The 14012-nt window shown below is 35.6% G+C and overlaps 1 protein-coding gene across 8 annotated transcripts in view; it reads left to right on the top strand.

Moving 5' to 3' along the window:
• SUSD4 (sushi domain containing 4) overlaps window positions 1-14012 on the top strand; it is a 70043-nt gene that overhangs the window by 3053 nt on the left and 52978 nt on the right. For 2 of the 8 annotated variants that reach the window (XM_039341685.1, XM_039341684.1), the window contains exons 2-3: window positions 2864-3141; window positions 3521-3909. The exons of 5 other annotated variants lie outside the window; for them this stretch is intronic. The gene's annotated coding sequence lies outside the window, so the exon portion shown is untranslated. The remainder of the gene's footprint in view (window positions 1-2863; window positions 3142-3520; window positions 3910-14012) is intronic. One more of the 8 variants, XM_039341686.1, reaches the window with a different exon arrangement.

The following is a 14012-nucleotide window of genomic DNA, read 5'->3' as shown; positions in this document are numbered from 1 at the left end:
TATTTGTGTTTTTGCCTTCTCTCTCATTTGCTTGTTCAGGTTCTAATCCCACTTCTTTTGGCTTTTTGTTATCCATTTGCCTCTGACATTTCCTTCTGCCCTTCCTTTCCAAAAACATCCATGTTCTTCCTCCTCACCTGCATTTGAATCAAAAAGTACAGCTAATTTTTTGCTGAATCATGGATGCTCTTTCAAACCCTTTGTTATTTTCCTGTCTTTTTCCTGCCTGAACAAATATGTTGTTCTTTGGGGTGCAGTGGGGAGGGTATGACTTTAAAAGAGTGTGTGTATATGTTCAGGATTCATCTAATCATGTCGGTTTTTTGTGCTCTATTTGGTTGTAAAGCTGTCAGCACATTGGGATAGAATTCAGTATCTGAAGAAATGAAATCTAACGGATTGAAATTTTATTCTGTCTTGTGTATATTATCTCAGTTTCAAAAATAGATCTTTTGCCACTATTCGTCCTGTGCATATGGCAGTCCTGTATTTACTGTACATGGGAACTCTCTGAATACAATGGCATATGTGGGCATATACACACATATATGCACACATATATATTTATTCCAAAATTGTTCAGAAATTATGTTCAAAGACTACTCAACAGGTAGTCTTCAAGTTGAAAACTTTCATTTAGCAACTGTTCAAAGTTGCAAAGACACTGAAAAAAGTGGTTTCAACTGGACCTTGCAATTAAAGGCAATTGCAGGATCCCCACAGTAACATGATAAAATTTGTGCACTTGGCTCCATATATTTAGGATAGTTGCAATGTCCCAAGGTCATTTAATCACCATTTGCTTTCCAGCCGACTTCCAACAAACAAAATTAATGGGTGGAAGCCAGATTTGCTTAATAACCGCATGATTCAATTAACTGCAATGATTTGCTTAATCATTGCAAAAAAGGTGGTAAAATCAGGCATGATTCACTTAACAACTGTCTTGCTTAGCAACAGAAATTCTGGTCCCACTTATTGTAAGTCAAGGACTATCTGTATAATACAAAAGAGCCTAAATAAGAACCAGTATCATGTAGTGATTAAAGTGCTGGACTAGGAATATGGAGACCTGGTTCTAGTTCTCTTTTAGGCATAGAAGCCAGCTGGGTGACCTTGGGCTATCATCCCATCTCAGCCCTAATCAGAATCAGTCTCTGTGATAAGCTGCTGAAAAACAAAACCCTCATTGTATTATGGATTGCTAATTTTGCTGTAAGAGCTGGGCAAGTACAGTGTATAGTCAAAGCAAACAGACCTGCAATTAAAGAGAAATACTAAAATGAGTACAACAAAAGGTACTGGGTGTTTTAACAATGGAATTTGGAATTTATTAATGTTTGAATTCTTTGCTGTAGGAAAAAGTAATTTAAATATTCTAGGTATTTGATAGAATGCAAAATGAGTATCAAGAACACAGGATAGAAATAAATTTCTGTAATATACTATTTTGCATCAGAGCAATTTTATTCATCAAGTTACCCCTTAGATTGTTTTGACTTAATGCTGCATTGATACTGTGTTAAAGAAGCTGTAATTGCTTGGGTCCTTCATAAATCCCTAAGCCCATAAACTATGATTTATCAACAAAAGCAAGCACGTATGTTTTCAGGCAGTGATACTCCATGGCAAAACATTTTTGCAATTATGTGTAATACACTATGCTTAGAATCTTCTGGAAAATTTCAGAACTATCAGTATTTTAAAACATAGAAAAACATACTTTCAGAATGTAAGTTCTGTGATACACATTAGCTTTCTTCTTTATATATGTATATAGGCCTCACTGCAAGTCTATGCATGTGGAAAATATTCTCACAGACCTTTTTATAGCTCTTCATCACTTCCTTTGTACCAATTCTTAGTTTTAGTGCTAATACAGAAGTAAATGTACTCCACAACATTGCTGGCTGTTGTGAATAATGTGCTTTGCATTTAGTTATCCAGTAACCTATTTTCTTTAGAGACATAGCAGTGTGAAATGGTTAGCTTAATGTTGGGATTTCTAAGAGGGGAAATAGTATTTGAGAAGTGTGAAAGACTATTATTACTGTGGATTTTGAGATATATTTTAGAAAAAAGTCACAGTGTGGTAACATTTCTGGCCTTAGATTTGATAAAGAAGTGCAATAGATTGTAAAGAATCCCTTTTGAATATTTTGTAGAAAATATACATTCATTGTGTATCAAATATCAGTTGATTATTGGTTTTGGCATTTGTTTTTTAAATAAAATTTCATTATGAAATGAGCCACTTAGTTTTGTACCCTGGTCACATCTAGCTTATATGCTCCCCTCCCTTTCTGGAGTCAGCAAGAAATTATATCTTGCTTTCCTAAAGGGTACCCTTACTTTGTCTTCTGAATGAGTTTTTTCCCATGTAACTTTAATGTGTAACTTTTTGAGGGCTGGTTGATGTGGAAGAGGATTCTATCAGCTGAAATTCCAACCATGCCTTACATCATCCAGCATGTGAAAGACCTCCAGTGGCAATGCACAGTTCCCTGGTCATCTTATGCACTCTGTCTTTTTTCTTTCCCATTGCACTGCTGAGTGATTTAATTGTTTGTTGTTATTCCTTGAAACTTTGGTTTAACTCTTTGCTGGTATCTAGTGGTTCTTCAGATTTGTGCAGAGAAAATGTAGCCAATGAGAGGAGAAGAAGCAAGGAGGGAAGGGAATTCCATGCCAGGCAGGTTACACAAGTACAAGAACTGAATTTTTCAACTTACACTTTCAATTACAATTACAGTTCAGTTATAGACACAGACTGGTCAGTTTTTAGGCTTTGTGCTCTAGATTCACAAATCTACTTTAAAAATAAAAATGGCTGGAGAAGCAAGAGATCCTGTTTTTCTTGCAGCCAAAAGAAACTGAGAGACAGGAACCAGACTGAAGAGAGTGATACCACAGGAAACTAGCAGAACTACTTGGAGCCAAAAGATTGCTGGCATGGAATGCATCATTTCCAGCTCTCTCCCTGGCGTGTATCATCCTATGTTCTTTCACATCCATCCTGGAGCACCTTAAGCTATTCTTGGGTTATCTCAGCTTCATAAAGATATTTTAACACAGGACTTCCAGATGAAGAAATTGTGGACTGAAGACAGCTCTGTGAAAAGAATGAAGAATGAAGAGCTGGTGAGTAGATGGGCTCTTCATACCTCTCTGACAAAGAGAGGATGGGATTTATTTATTTAGCACATAATGTGTTACATTAGCCAAGAAACTACAGTGCTAATGTGGAGTAGTAGTCTGGCTACCTGTTTACTAGGTCTGTTAGGTACATGCTTGTGCGCTTCCCATGGTGCAACACAAGAGGGCAAGCTAGTTTCGCACCTGAGAGAAAGATGAACGGTTTTTCCTGCAATGTCATCCAAGGCCCTTCTCCTCCCACAAAGCTGCTGACACAAATGGGCATTTCAACCAGGAAGGTTCAATGCCTTCAGGATTTTAACTGCTACACAAAGTGCTGGCTTGTCTCTCCATAAAACTGGTACCTATTTATCTACTCATACAGAACATGCTTTCAAACTGATAAGTGAAGAAGCTGAGGCGAGTGATGGGAGCTCACCATGCTACACAGTGCTAGGATTTGAACCGCTGGAGCAGAGACCATCTCCACCATCATTAAGCCACTGAACCACTAAGCCTCTTAAGAGGATTGGAGATCGCCCACAAGTGCTATAGATTGTTGCTACTCATGAGAAGACCTCAAGACAGCAATCTCCAGCCAGTTTTGAGGACCAGGAGTTGTAGGAATAGCCAACTAACTATTCAAACCACAGTTGGTGCCTTTAAAAGGATACCACATTTCTATATATCCTTTTCTAATCTCATTTGGAAATTTCTTACTAACTTCTTTTCAGCTATTAGAATTTTTTGGATAGATAAGTCTAAAAATACGAGGTAAGTCTGCCTTTAAACTTTAATGAATTTTTTTTAACTAAAAGCTTAAGAATTAAAAAAATGAAATAGCAAAAAGGCAATTAAGTCTTTGATTTTATACAGTTATAAATGGTTTGGGCATGCAGATAAATTTGAAATAAGATCTTGGAGTTAATTACGAAGAATTCTTTCTAAGGAAAAGTTGATTTGCTTGTTTTTCTATAACAGAAAAAAAATGTGAACAGTTTAGAAAACTTGAACACTAGAGGGAACTAAAGATTTTAATTAAAGGAGAAGAATAGATAAACCTGATTAAAGCTATAGAATGACCCAAAATATTATAACATTGGACACATTGAAGAATATTTTTGAAAAATGGGATCAGACGTTAATATCAAGAGTGTCACTTGCAATGTTTGCTTTTGTGAATTATTTGTGTGAAAGAAGTGGCAGAAGAGGATTAAGCTTTATTGGATAAGACAGAGACTGAGTGGAATGAAGCAACAGCACTGGAAGTGGATCTATAAATCACAAGCTGCAAGGATGACATGAAAAAAGATGTTTCATTAGGTATACAAAAGAAAGTATTTGATACTTTAAAAATAAAAAGAGAATTACAAATAAGAAATCAAAGTGACCTGGATAATACTTTTATATTGGATTTGCAAAGAGGTTTGTTAAAGCTTGGACGAGTCATGTGAGAACAGATAAAAAAAAAAAGAAATGAAAAGAATCAAGTTCTGTGCCATTACTTGTATGGGTTAGAGCAGTGGTGGCGAACCTATGGCACGGATACCAGAGGCGGCATTCAGAGCCCTCTCTGTGGGCACGCGTATCATCGCCCCAGTCCTAGGCCTTCAGCTGGGTTTTATAAAACCTTTTCACTTTAGGCTTCCGTCGCCATGTGCAAAAAAAAAAAAAAAAGGTTCAATCTATCAGTCAATTTCAACTCGCGGGAAAAAAAATCTTTGCTACAAAACCATACAGCTGTTAGGATATTGGATTTTCGTATTTAGATTTAGACTGCCTTGATTTTGCTTAATTAAGAGCATTATGAAACTTCCTAATAACCATACATGCATTGGCTCCCAGTATGTGTCTGAGCTTATCGTCAAGTACCTTTAAAGCCATACATGATTTAAAACCCAACTATTTGCTTTTTTATCTAGGTCTTTTTCTTTAATGCCATGACTTTTACTATATCATTGGAAAAATCATCTTTTCAGTGATGACCCTCATCATGAATGTACTCCCCAATTGATTATTTTTGTCTGAATTTAGTGTCTTTTTTTTGTAAAAAAAGGAATATAAGTATCACTGTTCAAACTAGAGTGTGAGAAATGATTAAAATGTGAGAGATTAAGTTTTAGCACAGCCTTGATCTAAACTATTTTTATGTTTCAAAGCTTTCATGTCCCATTTGTCTTCTAAACATCACCTAAGAATCTGCAGCTGTTTGCTTTTCGTTCTGCTGCTCAAATAAATGAGAATTACAAGGAAACTCCTTTAGTACATGCCTACAGGTTTTGAGAGAGGAGAAAAGATTTTAAGGTCCTCAATTTTCAATTAATCCCTCACTAAATGTTTTAAAAATCATTCCTGTTCTTAGATATGTAATGTTTGTATCCTTGGTACTCTCTGAGCTTGGTTGTTTTCTTGTTTTCTTCTTATTACACAAACTAGATAACATCAAACTAGATAACATTAGTGTTTATATTGTAGATATTATATTGGGCTGAGTGGGAGACCTGTTAAATTTATATTAAAATTAATTGCAAATGGGTTCATGTTTAAGATTATGGCACATGAATGTTCAGGAAGTTGCTAAATGTATGCTTATTTGAAATATACATAGTAAATCTATTCTGGGTTTTTAACTTTGAATTATATGAGGCATGAATGAAAAGATATACCTCCAATGTTGTAAATGTGCTAGAAGTTCTGATATGGTCTTCAGCATCTATTCTTTCAGTCTGATGTGAGAAAAGGTTGAATCACTATTGTTCCCGAAGTTATGGCTTAGTTCCTCACAGAAGTGTATGGATCACATTATTGAGGTTCTTCAATATCAGGTTTGTGCAAGATGAGGTCCTTACAAGCTGATGGGAGTGATGAAAGCTTCATGAGTCGAAATTTGCCTGTAATTGTTGTCACACTGTGAGAATGAAGATGAGGAAATTCTTCACCAGCGTTGTGACAGTGATGAAAGATAGGCTCATCCTTATGACCCAGAAAAGAAATATTAGCCCCTGGAATATAATCACAAAGTTTCACGTGTGGAAAAAAATCCTGAAAAAACTCAAGCTTTAGCAGGAAAACTTTCAGTTACAGCTTTTTTGGGATACACAAGGTGTCACTCACATGATATTCCTTGGACCTGACACCACTATAGCTCAAAATGGTACATTGGAAGTCTCAAAATTCTGAAACAGTTAAGTAGAGTTCAGGAACATAAAAAGGGAATTCTGCAACCTGACAATATTAGGCTTCCTACTTTATGAGCCACCCAGTAGACAATTTCAAAACCAAATTTTGTTGTCTTTACCCACTCACTGTACAGACCAGACTTGGCACCATGTAACTTCTACCTTTTCCCAATCAGTCCATTGAAAAGACAAATAATGTCATTTTTTGTAATATAAATTAAAAGTATGAGTGCCCTTTATGAATAATGTTGGACAAATTGCTTTATTAACCTGAACTATTATAATCTAGTGAAGCACAAGTGAGAGAAGATAATTCAAATAAGTTGGTTCTCTCTTGATGAGAAAATTTTGTGGTTAGTGTTATACTGCTGAGTTGATTTAAGTGGAAATAATTTCTTTAGTGAAAGTAATTATTTATATAATGAATTGGAAGTTCTTTGTAAGGCAAAGTTTGACTGGAAATAACAATTGGGCAACATGAAATCAGTGCAAAAGCTGTCTGTCAGAATTATTTTCAATATAAGACAAAGGAAAAAATAGCTTGCACAAATACTTGAAACTGAAAGTCTGGCCTGCATTACACTATTAAATTACACAATAAAAAAGTAATAACAGAATAACAGAGTTGGAAGGGATCTTGGAGGTTTTCTTGTCCTATACCCTGTTCAGGCAGGAAGCCCTATACCATTTCAGACAAATGGCTGTCCAATCTCTCTTTAAAAACATCCAGTGCTGGAGCGTTCACAACTTCTGGAGGCAAATTGTTCCACTGATTAATTGTTCTAACTGTCAGGAAATTTCTAATTGTCAGGAAATTTAATATTTTGTTTTTATTATTAAATTTATATCTTGCCTTTCTGTTAGAAGAAGATATGAAAATGAATAAAGTAGATCTGAAAATAAAATAAAAGAAGAAATAATTAAACTTATTGTGGTGTAACCAGCCTTGCAGATAAGGACTGGTTGATCTCCTCTGTTCTATTTGCCATATTTACACAATGGCTTACATGTGCTAAGTGTTTGTAAGCTTAGCCTGGACTCTCATGTGATTTTGCTTTGTGTTATAAGCACAAAATAAAATAAAGATAAGTAATCTATTCAAATGGTAAACAGCACATGGATAATAGCATCCAATTAACTTTCTGCAAAGAGGAAAGAAGTTGATCATGCATTTGCAGCAGGATATAGAGATTTTTTCACCACTATACTTGAAAACTCAAGAACAGTGCAGGTTCAAAGAGTTCCATTGAGTTTTGCATTTGTTACTTTGGGGACAATGTGACCATGCTGATTGCTGATAAAGTCTTTGCCATAGGGAAAGAGTTACCCATATCACCATGCCCTTGTGTTGTCTGGATTTAGTTTTAGATCAGTGTTTCTCAACCTTGACATTTTAAGGCATGTGGACTTCAACTCCCAGAATTCCACAGCCAGCAATGCTGGCTGTGAAATTCTGGGAATTGAAGTCCACATGCCTTAAAATTGTCAAGGTTGAGAAACACTGTTTTAGATGGTAGTCTACAATCTGATCAAAACAGAATCTCAACACCCTTGATAGTAATTAGGATATGAATGCTATCAATATGTAAATAGCATCTAGCTTCCCTCTCCCTGTGATCATTGGGATATCAGAAGAGAACAGTAATCCCCCTCTCCAGTTGAGGTGTAGGGCCAAACTACAATAAAGCTGTGCCTCCCATTCCCTAAGTAAGTCCAGCAAGATACCGTGGTTGATGATATCAAAAATTATCAAGATACTTAAGAGCACAAACAAGATCACAATTTCCTTATCACGCTTTTCAGCAGATCATCCAAAGCTATCTCTCTCTGATGCTCCAGTCCAAAACTGGATTTAAATGGATGCAGTAAATTAGTTTCATTCAGAAGTATTTGAGGTTATCCATCTCTAATCCACTATCACCTTGACCAGAAATGGTAAATTCTAAACTAACCTATACTACTAAAAAGAGAATCTTTGAGTGATTCCTTCATACAATTTTAAATACAACAGTAACATCATTAATATGGTTGGTCACACTGACAACCAGATATTTAAACTGGATTTGGCATTTCTGTCTACATATCGAGTTCCCTTCCCAAGTTGTTATATTCACAATGTTAAATCACAACTGCCAATTCTTTAGCTTGGCTTTCATGCATATCAAGTTCATTCCAAGAACCTAGAATATCGCACAGGTATAGAAAACATGTGAATCCTAGCAGTGTATTCTTTTGTAATTGACAAATGGAAATTTTGTCACTGAGCATATTTTCTAAGTTTTCTAAAAATTGAAGATTTATTGCTATGGCATCCAGTGTGCCATAACTACTGGGATGATCATGGCCAGTTTATGCCATAATCTTTCAAACTCCATTTTTCAGATCTTGATACTTTGTAATCTCCAATTCTTCGTCTTCTCTTCTATATCCCTTGATATTGCCACAACATTTATCCACATTTTCTACTTTTCAACCATAGTCAAATTTAGTATGGCTTTATCAGTTTGTATATCCAATATCACTATAGGGATGTAATGTATAGTGAGTAGTAATGTGTTTTCTTCTTTTTTAATCTAAACTGTCCAGTTCAATTTGTGTCCAGTTAATAATTTCAACAATGTATTGTATCATATGTATGCCTCAGGTATTGATAGCTTTGATGGTGTTTGCACTGTTCAATTTTACATTTAGCATTTTTCTCATTTGTTGCATATATTCTCTACTAATCACATTTTAACTTGTCTATGTTTGATATTATCCAACTTAAAATACCCAGATATTTGTAGGCTTCATCCTGATAGCTCATAGTTGTTATTATGGTTGGTTGCACTCTCAGCTAGTTGTTTAAACTGGTTTTGATATTTTATTGATCTGGGAAAGGCAGATATTGTTATTTGATAGTATTAAAGGTATTAAAGGATGTAAGCTGTTCCAAGTAAAGCTGACTTTTGCAACTGATTGATAACGATTTTGTCAATACTACAATTTTATCTCTTCACTAATGTGTTTGTTTCTTTATGGAAAAGTAAAACATGTGAAACAGTGGCCTTATAGAAAAGACTAACAGATTTGGGTAGATATTTAAAGAGCTTAAAATGTAATAATATTTTTATAAAGAAGTAGGTAACATTTATTTAATTATTATGTCTCCACTTGTAAAACTGTCTGTCCAGCAAGTCTTCAAAATATCACTAGACTGCCGCATGTAAATCAAGTAATTCATTTCATGAGCATTGAAAACTAAACCAAGCTATAAAATACTATTTATTTCCTTGATAGTCTAAGATATAAATAAGAAAGAAAAATTGTTTTCCTTCCTGTCACTGCTATCTCTGTAATGCTAAGAGACAATAAATAAATGTATGGCCTAAAATGAAAATGAATGTAGTTTTTGATGGTTAAAAATACTGAACTTTTTCCATTGACACCCCCCATTATTGATTAGACAGTACCTGTAAAAGGCAACTTTTAAATGAGGAACAAAAAAATGGAAGTTTTATGTGCATCCACCCTAGCAGAAAGTTGAAAAGTTTTAACTATAACCATGCTATTTTTAAATCTTCCTCTGCAGTGAAGAAGCCTGTTACGAAGGAATATAGTGAATCAGCAGCTAAATGTGCCATTTGTAGGTGTTCTTTGCTGTTCTTACCTCTTTAGAATTATGTATAAACACTACTGTAGGAGTAGAACTAGAGTCATTTCTCTGTAGGTGGATAAGATCATTCTCTGCAAAACAGTTCAGATTCATGTTGTGACCATAATTCACACTGACTACACCATATATTAATGATAACTATGAATTAGTTTGTATATATAGAACAATGAGTATTCTTAGGAAAGCATCTGTTCTGGTTCTTATATCACCAGAACTAACATTAATTTTCTCTGCTTTGTATATAATATAGAAAACATGGAGGATACAAGATTTGATACAGTTGCTGTATGCATATATGTCAGTTTGACAATCTATTTTTTAATTCTCACAAAGCAAGTCTAACCTGGTTTGTTCTTCATTATTTCTGTTTTAATAAGTTTATTTTCTGAACTTTTGAAGAACGTTGTCATTAAAGCTAATCTTATACAATTGCAATTAGAAATATAGGGTGCCTTCCAGTTATGTTAGGGGTCAGTTTAGGAAACTAAAATTGAAATATATTTAAGTGCTTCCTATTGGAGAAGCCCTCAAACAAACAATCTTTAACCATCTTAATTTGCAGGAGAGTGAATGAACTATATATTTTAGCTTGTTAAAGAGACTGCTCAAAATAAAAATGTGCGGGTACTTTCCAGATTCCTCCCCTTAACAAGACTAACTGGGACATAGGAAATTCCTTGTACTAGTTCAGGCTATTTCGTCCCTTTACTTGGCATTATCAGTTCTGACCAAAGATCTCCAAGATCTACATGAGTTTGATTTTAAGCAGGAATCAGTATTTTGGTATAAAGGAGAAAGAACCAGTTGGATTTTAATTAACAATATAGGATAGGAAAGTGCTGAATCCAGGTCATAGCACTAAGGTGGAATCTATCAGTCATCAGCTGCGTCTTCTTTAAAGAGCATCCAGTTTAAAGGCTTTTCCTGACAGCTGCTTTAATGCCTTTTTTTCCAGTCCATGAGGCATAGGCTTGCATACTTTGCATTGCCCTCCTTGTTCTGCATCAGTAGCAAGGTCAACAAGCAGTGTGGTCTCACATATTTATTTATAGCTCATCCCAATTCTGATAAATTAGGGGTGTGGAACAATAGGCTAAAATAGGCAATAAAAAACTAGATAGCTAAAATGGAAATGCATACATTGTGAGGAATCCAAATATTTCTCTGTATATATACACCAGTCTTCTTTATACTCCAAAAAAAGAACTTGGTGCAATACAATAGTCCTCAACTTATGACAGGTCATTTAATAATCATTTGAAGTTACAACAGACTTTTAAAAAAGTGCTTATGACCTGCAGTTACAACTACTGACATCCCTCCAGGTATATTATTACATTTTGGGCACTTGGCAACAGGGTTGCCATTTCAACTGGTTGCAGCATCCTACAGTCTTATCATATTTGCAGTGTTTTTTATCAGTTTCTGACATTTTTGCAGGTTTCTGATTGCCCATTGGGAAGAATTAATTCATTGAACAGCCACATGATTTGTTTTGCAGCTGTGGTGATTTGCTTTACAGCCATCGTAAAAACTATTGTAAAATAGTTTCTGGTTGTGTGGTGCATCAATGTATGATCACATTGATGTATGAACCACAATTCCAGGCTCCATTGTGATTGTAAGCTGAGGACCACCTTATCTTTATACTATATTTTACTTTTTTCAGAAGCATTAACTATACATTAGTCACACATGACACAGATGCATCTGAAATTCTGTTATTGCTTGAGTTTTTCTTCTGTGATATGTGATTTTACCCTGGTCATCCTTGCATTCAGATCACAGTGGCAAGTAGATGTCTAACAATTCTTTGAAGATAAGTAGCTATTGCTGCAGTAGTGAAAAATCATGCATTCTTATCATGTCCTCCAAGTGTGAAAATTTGATTTCAGTTATAATGAATGAGAAAATCCAGCCATATCAGGATTGGTACACCATTGATTCTAATTAGGGCAGTAAAACACTCCTTAGGATTCTTGGGATTTTTTTCTTTCCCCTCTTCTACCCCTCAAAGATAATTCCAATTACTGTTCTGTGCTTCAATTTCAGATCAGTTATTTTATTTTAATATTGCTGTGTTATATTTTAAGAGACTGCAAAATGGTAGAGGGTTTCCTGCCTGAGCAGGGGGTTGGACTAGATGACCTCCAAGGTCCCTTCCAACATCATCATCATCATCATTATTATTGTTGTTATTATTATTATTGTATACAATTATTACACAGCGAGGATTCACAAGAGGCACCAGTTGGGAAGAGAATTCTAAAAATTAGTTGTAGCCCCCATTCAGTGCCATTGTAACTTTAAATGGTTGTTGAATGAATGTTTTAAGTTGAGGACTATCTGTATTTCTTTTTAATTTATACCATGTGTTAGCAACACTAAAGGGCAAGATACTAAAATAAAGTAGTAATCCTTAACTGATAATTTGTTGCTATTGCTACTGCTGCTATTTAAATATGCTAGCATTCCTTTTGTTTGTGTCAGTACTAGATTAGCACAATAGGAAAGTTGGAAGGATAGTATTTATTAGTAACCACCAGAAGTTGCCCTTCAGGTTTATCTCCGCAGAAGATATGACATGGACCAGGTAGGAAGGCAGACTGTGAAAGCTCAGATAAGACAGGTTTCAGGAGAATGAGGTTCATCAAACTTCATATGGAGATTGCTTCCAAGTTTAATCAGATAATGCATATAATATGCAAACCTATATTTATTTATGTAGATCATGTGGAGCTTGGGAAAGCATGACAAAATAACCTCACTCCCAGCCCCCACTCTGGTTTCTATTTTAAATTGCCCTTTTCTTAAATGAGATATTGATTCTTGTGTCTATGTACAAGTCTTAATGAAAAGAGCTTAGTGGTGTTATACCCCTAGAACTCTGTTGGAGCGTTTAACTTTTAACCAGATTGTTGTATGCAACAACTTATAGGACTTGACTCCTAATTCTGATAATTGGTATTTACTGATGTCAGGTTCTAAGTCTGAAACATTGCTTTCTTGATTTGTTTGCTACTTCTTCATTGGGATTATCCATTTCCCTTGAGATGTGAACTTGTTCTGCTTTTGAATTTGAGCTAATTCTATTAGAGACAAGCATAAAGGAGAGAAAAAACAGGAAATAATATGTGATTATATTATTTACACATCTCTATACACAAAAATCTCTAGTGGTTATAGGCTTAGTTGTAGAATATAGAATAGAATAGAGCTGGAAGGGACTTGGGGGTTTTCTAGTCCAGCCCCCTGCTCAAGCAGGAGAACCTATACCATCTCAGACAAGTGACTGTCTAATTTCTTTTTTAAAATACCCAGTGATGGAGCTCCTACGATTTCTGGGGGCAAGCTGTTCCACTGGTTGATTGTCCTCACTGTCAGGAACTTTCTCCTTAATTTCAGATTGCTTCTCTCTTTGATCAGTTTCCAACCATTGTTTCTCGTCCTTCCCTCTGGTGCTCTGGTGAACGTGACCCCCTCTTCTTTGTGGCAGCCCCTCAGATACTGGAACACTGCTATCATATCTCCCCTATTTCTTCTTTTCTTTAGACTAGCCAAATCCAAGTCCCGCAGCCGTTCTTCATATGTTTTAGTCTCCAGGCCTTTGATTGTCTTAATTGCTCTTCTCTGAATTTTTTCCAAACTCTCAACATCTTTTTTGTGATATGGTGACCAAAATTGGCTGCAATATTCCAGGTGTGGTCTTACTAGCGTTTTATATAGCGGCATTAATACTTCGTGTGATTGTTGTGCAGGATCTGAGGTGTTGCTTGATAAAAAAAACACAAGAAACCAGAACTTGCCTTTAAGCTTTACGTTTTTATTCACCTGAACAAAGACGGGCTCCTCTAAAATCCCGATTTTTATACTTTTTGATTACATAAGACAGGACTTTTCAACGAGTAGTATGGGTACCATCTGTGGTACATTGGTACCTGGCAGATGGTACGCGACCATCCTAGAAAAGTGGTAGAGGGGAAGGGGAATGAGCTGAACAGGTGGCAGCACCGCACAAGCCTGAGCGAGAGATGGCTGGAGCT

Source organism: Crotalus tigris, unplaced genomic scaffold (genome assembly GCF_016545835.1).
Source record: "Crotalus tigris isolate CLP2741 ecotype Arizona unplaced genomic scaffold, ASM1654583v1 scf7180000017771.5222438, whole genome shotgun sequence".
In the NCBI taxonomy this organism is placed as follows: Eukaryota; Metazoa; Chordata; class Lepidosauria; order Squamata; family Viperidae; genus Crotalus; species Crotalus tigris.
Note: the sequence above shows the minus strand (reverse complement) of the source record. Positions and strands in the feature narration are given on the sequence as shown.